Genomic DNA, 7,974 nt, shown 5'->3' with positions numbered 1-7,974 from the left:
AAACATGAGGACAATTTAAAAAAAAAAGTATCAGGAAAGAGAATCAAAGAAATAAGTGTCCCCTTTGAATTAATTTATAAGGTTTACTGCAGTAAGAGACCAACATGGTCCCTACAGAGTAGGTTTAATTTCTACTGCAGGAGATAGACAAGACAACAACATTATAACACATATGAGCTACTGTCCGAGTCTGAGTAGGGTTATTGTTGGTGTGATGTAACACCATGACCAAAAAAACTTGGGGAAGAAAGGATTTATTTGACTTTAGCTCTACATCACTGTTCATCACTGAAGGAAATCAGGACAGGAACTCAATCAAGACAGGAATCTAGAGGCAGAAGCTAATGCAGAGACCCTGGAGGAGTGGTGCTTGCTCAGTCTGCTTTCTTATAGAGCCCAGGACCACCAGCCCAAGGATAACACCACCCACAATGGTCTGGGCTGTCCACCATTAATCACTGATTAAGAAAATGTTCTACAGGCTGGGGCTTGCCTCCGGCTCAGTCTTATGGAGGCATTTTTCTCAATCGGAGTTCTCTCCTCTCAGATGACACTAGCCTGTGTTAAGCTGACATAAAATTAGTTGGCACAGCTGCCGTTAAAGGTCAATCCTAAGAAAAGTTCTCACAGCTGTGAAATGGATCCAAACGGCTTCCACTTACATTTTGTGACTTAATATCACAAAATATAAGGCCGTGAGTAAAAATTTCAAATTCAAGTATCACGTATCTGCAACTACCTAGTAGAAGGTCAGTGCCCTCAGCTAATGGTCATCTGTAGATGCTTCATATTATCTCACCATTATACATGACCATCTTTTAGGTAAGCTAGGATTCTATACAAATTAGGTTAAACTAGAATTATCGGTGGGAAGTTCAGTCTTTGGAGAGACACACACTATTGTGTAACAAAACTTTCCCCAGGGAAATACAACACACAAGTCTACTCACCCCAGATGGGGAACTGACACAAGATCAAAGTGCAGATACCACCAAAGTGTAATTTAGTAAACCAAAGAGTGTTAGGAGGGTTACTCACCGGAGCAGAAATGACGCAAAGACAACTGCATCACCAAAGCCCACTGCAGTGTAGGTGACAGCTCACAAAGCCTAGACCTGGAGCACACTGCACACACAGCCTGCAGGCAGCTCAACAGGTTAGAGACTGCCTGTTCCAGGGGCCTCAGTTGATCTAAATCCGAGTCTGCCTTTTGGCTTTGTTCCTTAGAGCCTGCAATTCAGCTCAGCTGAGTCTTGGAAAATTGGCTTATCTGAGAGACCTGTTTACAGCTCACCTTTCTTCTGTTTGAGAGCTCTCAGCTTTTTTTTTTTTTTTTTGCTTTGGTACTTCTTTTTTTTTTTATATATATAAATAATTTATTTATTTTTGAACATGAAATGCTTTTTTATAGCATGTTTCACAAGGGGAGGGGGTAAGAGGGGCCAGATGGTGGAAAAGTACAAAATCTTCTTGGCCTGTGCCTTGAAACATGTCATGGTCTATACGTTACACTGCCTTGAATTATGATCTACCTGCTGTTCTTCAGAAGATATGGTACACTGCTTGAGTTATGGTCTCCCTGCTATTCTTAAGATGATATGGTACACTGCTTTGAGTCTATCTGCAGTTGCTAAGCAGGATCTTGCAGTTGCCAAGCTTCAGAGGACATTGTGCAGGTGGGGAAAGGTGGGGGGTGAGGGTAAGGGCGAGGAGCTCTCAGCTTTTATTGCTTTCTCTGGCAGGGAGGGGCCCAGTGAAGCTGGTCAGTTTCAGGGACTTCCTGAAGCTATTTTCAGCTGTTAATCTTCTGAATTTTTTTTTTCAGAGTGCAATGTTTTAATCTGGGAAGAAACTATTACAGAACTCTCTCTTTCTCCCACCCTCACCCCCTTCTCTCTCTCAGCTGTGATTTCACCACACCTGGAGTACAAATGGCCGCGTTTGCAGAATTTGTCAGAACTTATCAGAATTTATTGAATAAGTCCATAAGTTACATCGGTTTTGTGTGTGTGTGTGTGTGTGTGTGTGTGTGTGTGTTGTTGTTGTTGTTGTTTGGTTGGTTTGGGCTGCAATCTAGTACTGAATTCTCTTGCTAATTAGCAACCACAGATTATTTTAATCCAGTTAATTACTAATAGTAACTTAGAGCATATATTTCACACACACACACAACACATCAAATCCCACCACACCAGTACATAATGATTACAAAGGAGTAAAGAAAATGTCCTAGAGGTCAGCGACAACTCCTGGTGGTAGAGGCAGAGAGCTGGGGCACACGGAAAAGATCCACAGGGTTCAGCTGAGCTTCCAAGGCTCAGAGCATCGAAGAGAATCCAGCAATGCAGTTATGAAATAGAATGCGGCTGTGTGGGATGGGAAGGGGTGGGGCGGGGAGGGGCAAGGGGGTGTCTTTGGCAGGCCCATGCCAAGGTGTGCCCCTGGGATGCAACAGATCTGGTGTGAAAGAGGTTTACTGGGGGAAGGAAGAGAAGTGGGAGCCTGGGAAAGGAATGGAGGTAGACAGACAGGAACAGAGCCATGGACGCGGAGAGAGGGGATAGAGAGGCAAGGGGGTGGGGTGCCAGCAGAGAACAGATCCAGGGGACACAGGGAACACGTGGAGAGAGAGAAAGAAAGCGAACAGGTCCTTTTATGCACAGCACACCGCTGTTGCACCCAGAGGCCATCAGGTTATGTAGGCAGGTCATATCTTAAGCAATGGCTAGGTCTCTGGGGGCAAGCCATCGGAATCACCTATTTAACAGATAGAAGGTTAGATTTTACATGCGTCACTGTCATAGTAAGGGCTACTATTGCTGTGAGAAAACACCAAGAGCAAAGCAACCGTGGAGGGAAAGGTTTATTTCAAGCACACTTCTGAACCACTGCTCATCCTTGAAGGAAATCAGGACGGGAACACAAACAGGAAGCCGGAACTCTTACGAGAGGAACCTGGAGGCAGGAGCTGACAAAGAGGCTATGGAGGAGTGCTGCTTACTGAATTGCTCCTTCTGGCTTGCTCAGCCTGCTTTCTTACAGAACCCAGGACCACCAGCCTGGGGATGGTACCACCCACAATGGCACGAGGTGTGGTCCAGATCAAAGTTGGATCTTCCTACCTCAAAAGATCTGGATTAAAGGGATATCTTCTCTCCTCTAAGATCTGGATTCGAAGTGGGTCTTCCTCCTTGGAACACATATATATATATCTTTAAGTGGGGAGTCTCCATCAAATTCCTCCCCTTGGAACTCGGGGAAAAGGAGGAGGAAAGAATGTAAAAGCCAGAGGGGATGGAGGATACCAGGAGAATAAGGTCCTTAAAACACACTGAGCAAAACTCAGATGAACTCACAGACTGAGGCACCAAGCACCGGGTCTGTATTGTATAGTATAGGTCCTCTGCATGTACTACAGCTTTCAGTTTATATGGATAGTTTGCAGTTTGTGGGCCAGATTCTTGTGCCATCTTGTGCCATCATTTTTTTTTGTTTTGTTTTGTTTTGTCTGTTTGTTTGTTTGAGACAGGGTTTCTCTGTATAGCCCTGGCTGTCCTGGAACTCACTCTGTAGACCAGGCTGGCCTCAAACTCAGAAATCTGCCTGTCTCTGCCTCTCAAGTGCTGGGATTAAAGGCGTGCGCCACCACTGCCCAGCGTGCCATCATCTCTAGGAGTCTTTTCCTTTTGTTGTTTTGCCTTGTTTTATCTTATTATATTGTGTTAAAAAATAAAAGAAGTGGGAAAACCCACTTCAAATGATTTAATTAAGAAAAACATCCCTCACAGGTATGTCCAGCCATTTGGTTCATTCCAGGTGTAGTCAAGTTAACAAACAAGAATAGCCATCACAAGCTCACCCCTTGTCAACTTGACACACAATAATATCCCCTCAAGTTGTGCTTAATTTCCAAATGTCAACAAAACCATGTTAAAATTATACCTAACATGATAGGACTATCCCACATACAAATGCAAATGGATTATCAGTTTAGAATAGGTGGCAATGTTCCTTGATGGGCATTCTTTTAGGATCTCAAACTTAAATAGGATATTCACTTTTATTCTCTGAGTTGATGTTATATCACATGGTGAATAAATCATGAAAGGAAAAAACAAATATCTGATAGACACATTAAGAAAATATGACAAAACATGAAAGTCAATTATAATCCTTGTTTCTACAACTGGTTACACGCCCTTAGCTGGTATTTATAACTGTTCTCCTCCATTTTCCATTTTGTATTCCCTCCTTGGCACTTTTCCTCAGGAGTGACGTATAGCTTCATTCCTGACATGTTTGTGCTCTTTGTCATCCTTTCTGGATTAGGTGGTTGTAATTTTTGATTGACTTTAATCACAGGACACGTTAGTACCAAAAGACACTCTAACGGATTGTTTATACTCCAGACATATTCTTACATACCTTTAATGTGGAGAAGCAATCTAATTTCCCCCTGGTAATCCAAATCAATCACCCCTCCTAACACTGTTATTCTCTTTTTAGCCTATTGTTGGCTTAAGGGCATCAGAAGCTCAAAGTGGCTTGAGGGAAGTCTGAATTTCTAGTTCAGTGGAATGTTTAGTGTGGGTCCTGACAGAGTACACCACAATCTGGAACCAAAATTTCTAGGCCAGCAGAAATTAAGGTTATTAGAAGAGGAAAGGGAAATTTTCCTAGTGGGTGACTAGGGTGTTAGTGAGTCAAACTATTCCATTTTCTACCTCTTGATTCCTGGACCTGTGGATGCTGGTGTGATGGTTTGATTTGAATATGCTCGGCCCAGGGAGTGGCACTATTAGAAGGCGTGGCCCTGTTGGAATAGGTGTGTCACTGTGGGTAGGGGCTTTAAGATTCTTATCCTAGCTGCCTGAAAGTCAGTATTCTGCTAGCAGACTTCAGATGAAGATGTAGAGCTCTCAGTTCCTCCTGCATCATGCCTGCCTGGATGCTGCCATGTTCCCGATTTGGTGATAGTGGATGGAGCCTCTTAACCCGTTAGCCAGCCCCAATTAAAAATTGTCATTTCAACAGTTGCCTTGGTCATGGTGTCTGTTCACAGCAGTAAAACCCTAAGACACCTAGCTCTTGGAGAAAACATACCATGTATGATTGGGACACTGATTCAAAGTATATATACAACCTTTTGGAGAACCTTGTCCCAGCCCTCTAAGATGATGTCACCTAACTGGGGCTGTAATTATATCTTCGAAAGGCCATTTTCTCTTTCTATCATGCCAGCTACTTCAAAGTGGTAAAAAATATAGTAAGACAAGTGGACTCCATAATCACTGAATAAGGCGTTCTGTAAATTCATGGATGGTGGTTTTGGAAGAAGCATTATATGCAGGAAAGGCAAATCTATAAGCAGAATGAGTACTTACTCCAGTAATGACAAAGTATTGTCCTTTCCATGGAGGAAGTGGTCCAACCTACTACCAGGTCACTGGCTGGTTACCCTGGGGAACAGTGGGGCTCAGTGTTGGTCTTTGCTGTTGGCAGAGGTGGCACTCAGCAGTACTGTAGCCATGTCAGCCTTGGTGAGTAGAAGTCCATGCTATTCAGGACATACATAATCCCTGTCTCTGCCATCATGGCCCCATTGTTCATGGGCGCAGTGGGCAATGATAAGAGGCTGTCTACAGAATGGGCCATCCTATCAGAATGGGCCAGCTTGAATTCCTCTTCAGCTGAAGTCATCTTTTGGTGAGCATTTACATGGGACACAAGTCTCTTCACAGCCTTTGCCTGTTTGGAGAGATCTATCCACATACATTTTCCCAGATGTCTTTCTCATCAAATTTCCAATCATGGTCTTTCCAAGTCCCTGACATCCAGCTAACCCATTGTCTCTGCACTGGCCAGATAAGAGCATTAAAAGGAGATATGGTAGGAACCATTACCCCTGTGTCTTTCAACTGTTTGATGGTGGCATTAATTTTTGCAGTTTCTCCTGGAATAAAATATTGTTTTTTGATTCACTATTTTCCCTGGCAGAGGCAACTCTAAAGGATTCCATTTAGCCTTTCCAACCACAATAGCCCTTGTTTCACCAGTCAGGAAACCAATATGAGAATTCTGACTTCTAAGTATATTTATTCCAATTATATATTCTGCAGAAATAACCACAGGATGACCCACTGGACCTACTATGAATCAGACTTCTCCAAAAACTCCATTCATCACTCCATCTTCCTAAGCTCCTACTTTAATTGGAAGGACACAATGTTTTGGGGTGTCTCATGGAATCAGCATCAGTTTGGAACCAGTGTCCAATGGACCCTGTGCTGACCATTATGGATCCGACCATATGGACATTGCCCTGTCTATGCTGTCTGGCTATGATCCCATTGCTTCTGGAAAGTCAGTGCTGCCCCCTGGCCTCTGCTACCTCGGAGGCCGATTAAACCCATTGCATTTAGTTCATCGAAGTGAGCAGCTGTGTGTCTCAACCCTAAGGCTGACTAACAAAGCTCTTCAAATGTGCCAGTGCCCCTCTCATAATTTTGCAGCTTAAAGGATTACTGAAGGGCATGTCTCTTGGACATTCCCATTGTGGAAGATTAGGTTTTACACGGTTACCCACTCTAGTATTGCAATTTCCTGGAACTTTAAAATCCCTTCATCAACATTAAGCCAACGGATATTGGGTATCTCCAACTCCCTTTTAGAAGGCCATCTTTCGACAAATGCTTCAGCCAACTATTCAGATGTTTGACACTCTTGTTAACTGTACAAGCTTCCATATTAAACTTAGACTCCCCAGTCAGTGGGCCATATCAATAAACTCAGCCTAATCCAGTTTTGTGTTCCTTCCACCATTGTCTCAACCCCTTAAAATCCATTCCCAGAATTCTGCCTGGTGGTTAGCCAACTCTTTAAGCTTTTTAGCAGGGTAGCACACCTCTTCATGGACTAGCCTTTTTTTCTCCCCTGTAGGAGCCTGCTTAGCCTTGTCTGGCTATTCTGCTGTCCCAGATATTGTTCTGTTACTATGAATAGACACCACGGCAAAGGCAAGCAACTCTTACAAAATAAGGCATTTAATTGGAGACGTGCCTACAGTTTCAGTCCATAATCATCATACAGGGAGCATGCAGACAGGCAGGTATGATGTAGAAGTAGCTAAGAGCTATATCTTGATCTGTAAGGAGAGGGGGTTGGGTGGGGAGAGAAGAGGCAAGAGAGAGACAGGGTCTTATGGGTTTTTAAAATCTCAAAGCCCCCCCCTCCCAACATATACCTCTTCCAACAAGGCCACAGCTACTCCAAAAGGCTGCAGTCTCTAGTCCTTCTAATCCTTCCAAAGAGTCCCACTCCCTGGTGTCTATGCATTTAAATATGAGTCTGTGGGGACCATTCCTATCCAACTCCCCACACCTGCCTTCTCCCTTTTCTCTGGTTCAATGAGCAATAAGGCATTCCCAATCTTCCTTTATTAGCTATTTGCTGAACACTTTCTATGAGCTCTGTGGGGGTGCCAAGCATTCTTTTAAAAAAAGATTTACTTTTTTTTTAATATATTTGAATACATTGTTGCTGTCTTCAGACACACCAAAATTTGTAATGGATATCAAATCCCATTACAAATGGTTGTAAGCCACCGTGTGGTTGCTGGGAATTGAACTCAGGACCTCTGGAAGAGCAGCCATTGCTCTTAACCGCTGAGCTAGCTCTCCAGGCATTTTTTTAAATGTATGATTTCACTTTCACTTCTAAATAACTTGCCCATCCAGACCCCTAGTTCTTGGCCATGAAGCTGGTTTCTTCTGTTTTCTAGCTTCTAATACGGGGTTCTTGTGAATTTCAACATCTCTACAGTTAAAAAAAAAATGATCTGGAAAGAGCAACCAAGAACAGACAGCAAGGACAAGTCAGAGGATAACTGCAAGGGAGAGCTGCGGGGTAGGACTGCTTTGGTTCTTCAAATCCCTAATTTTCAAAAGCCACTCCCGTTCATTTAGCAATCCCCAA

Source organism: Grammomys surdaster, unplaced genomic scaffold (genome assembly GCF_004785775.1).
Source record: "Grammomys surdaster isolate TR1022 unplaced genomic scaffold, NIH_TR_1.0 126153, whole genome shotgun sequence".
Taxonomy (NCBI): Eukaryota; Metazoa; Chordata; class Mammalia; order Rodentia; family Muridae; genus Grammomys; species Grammomys surdaster.
Note: the sequence above shows the minus strand (reverse complement) of the source record.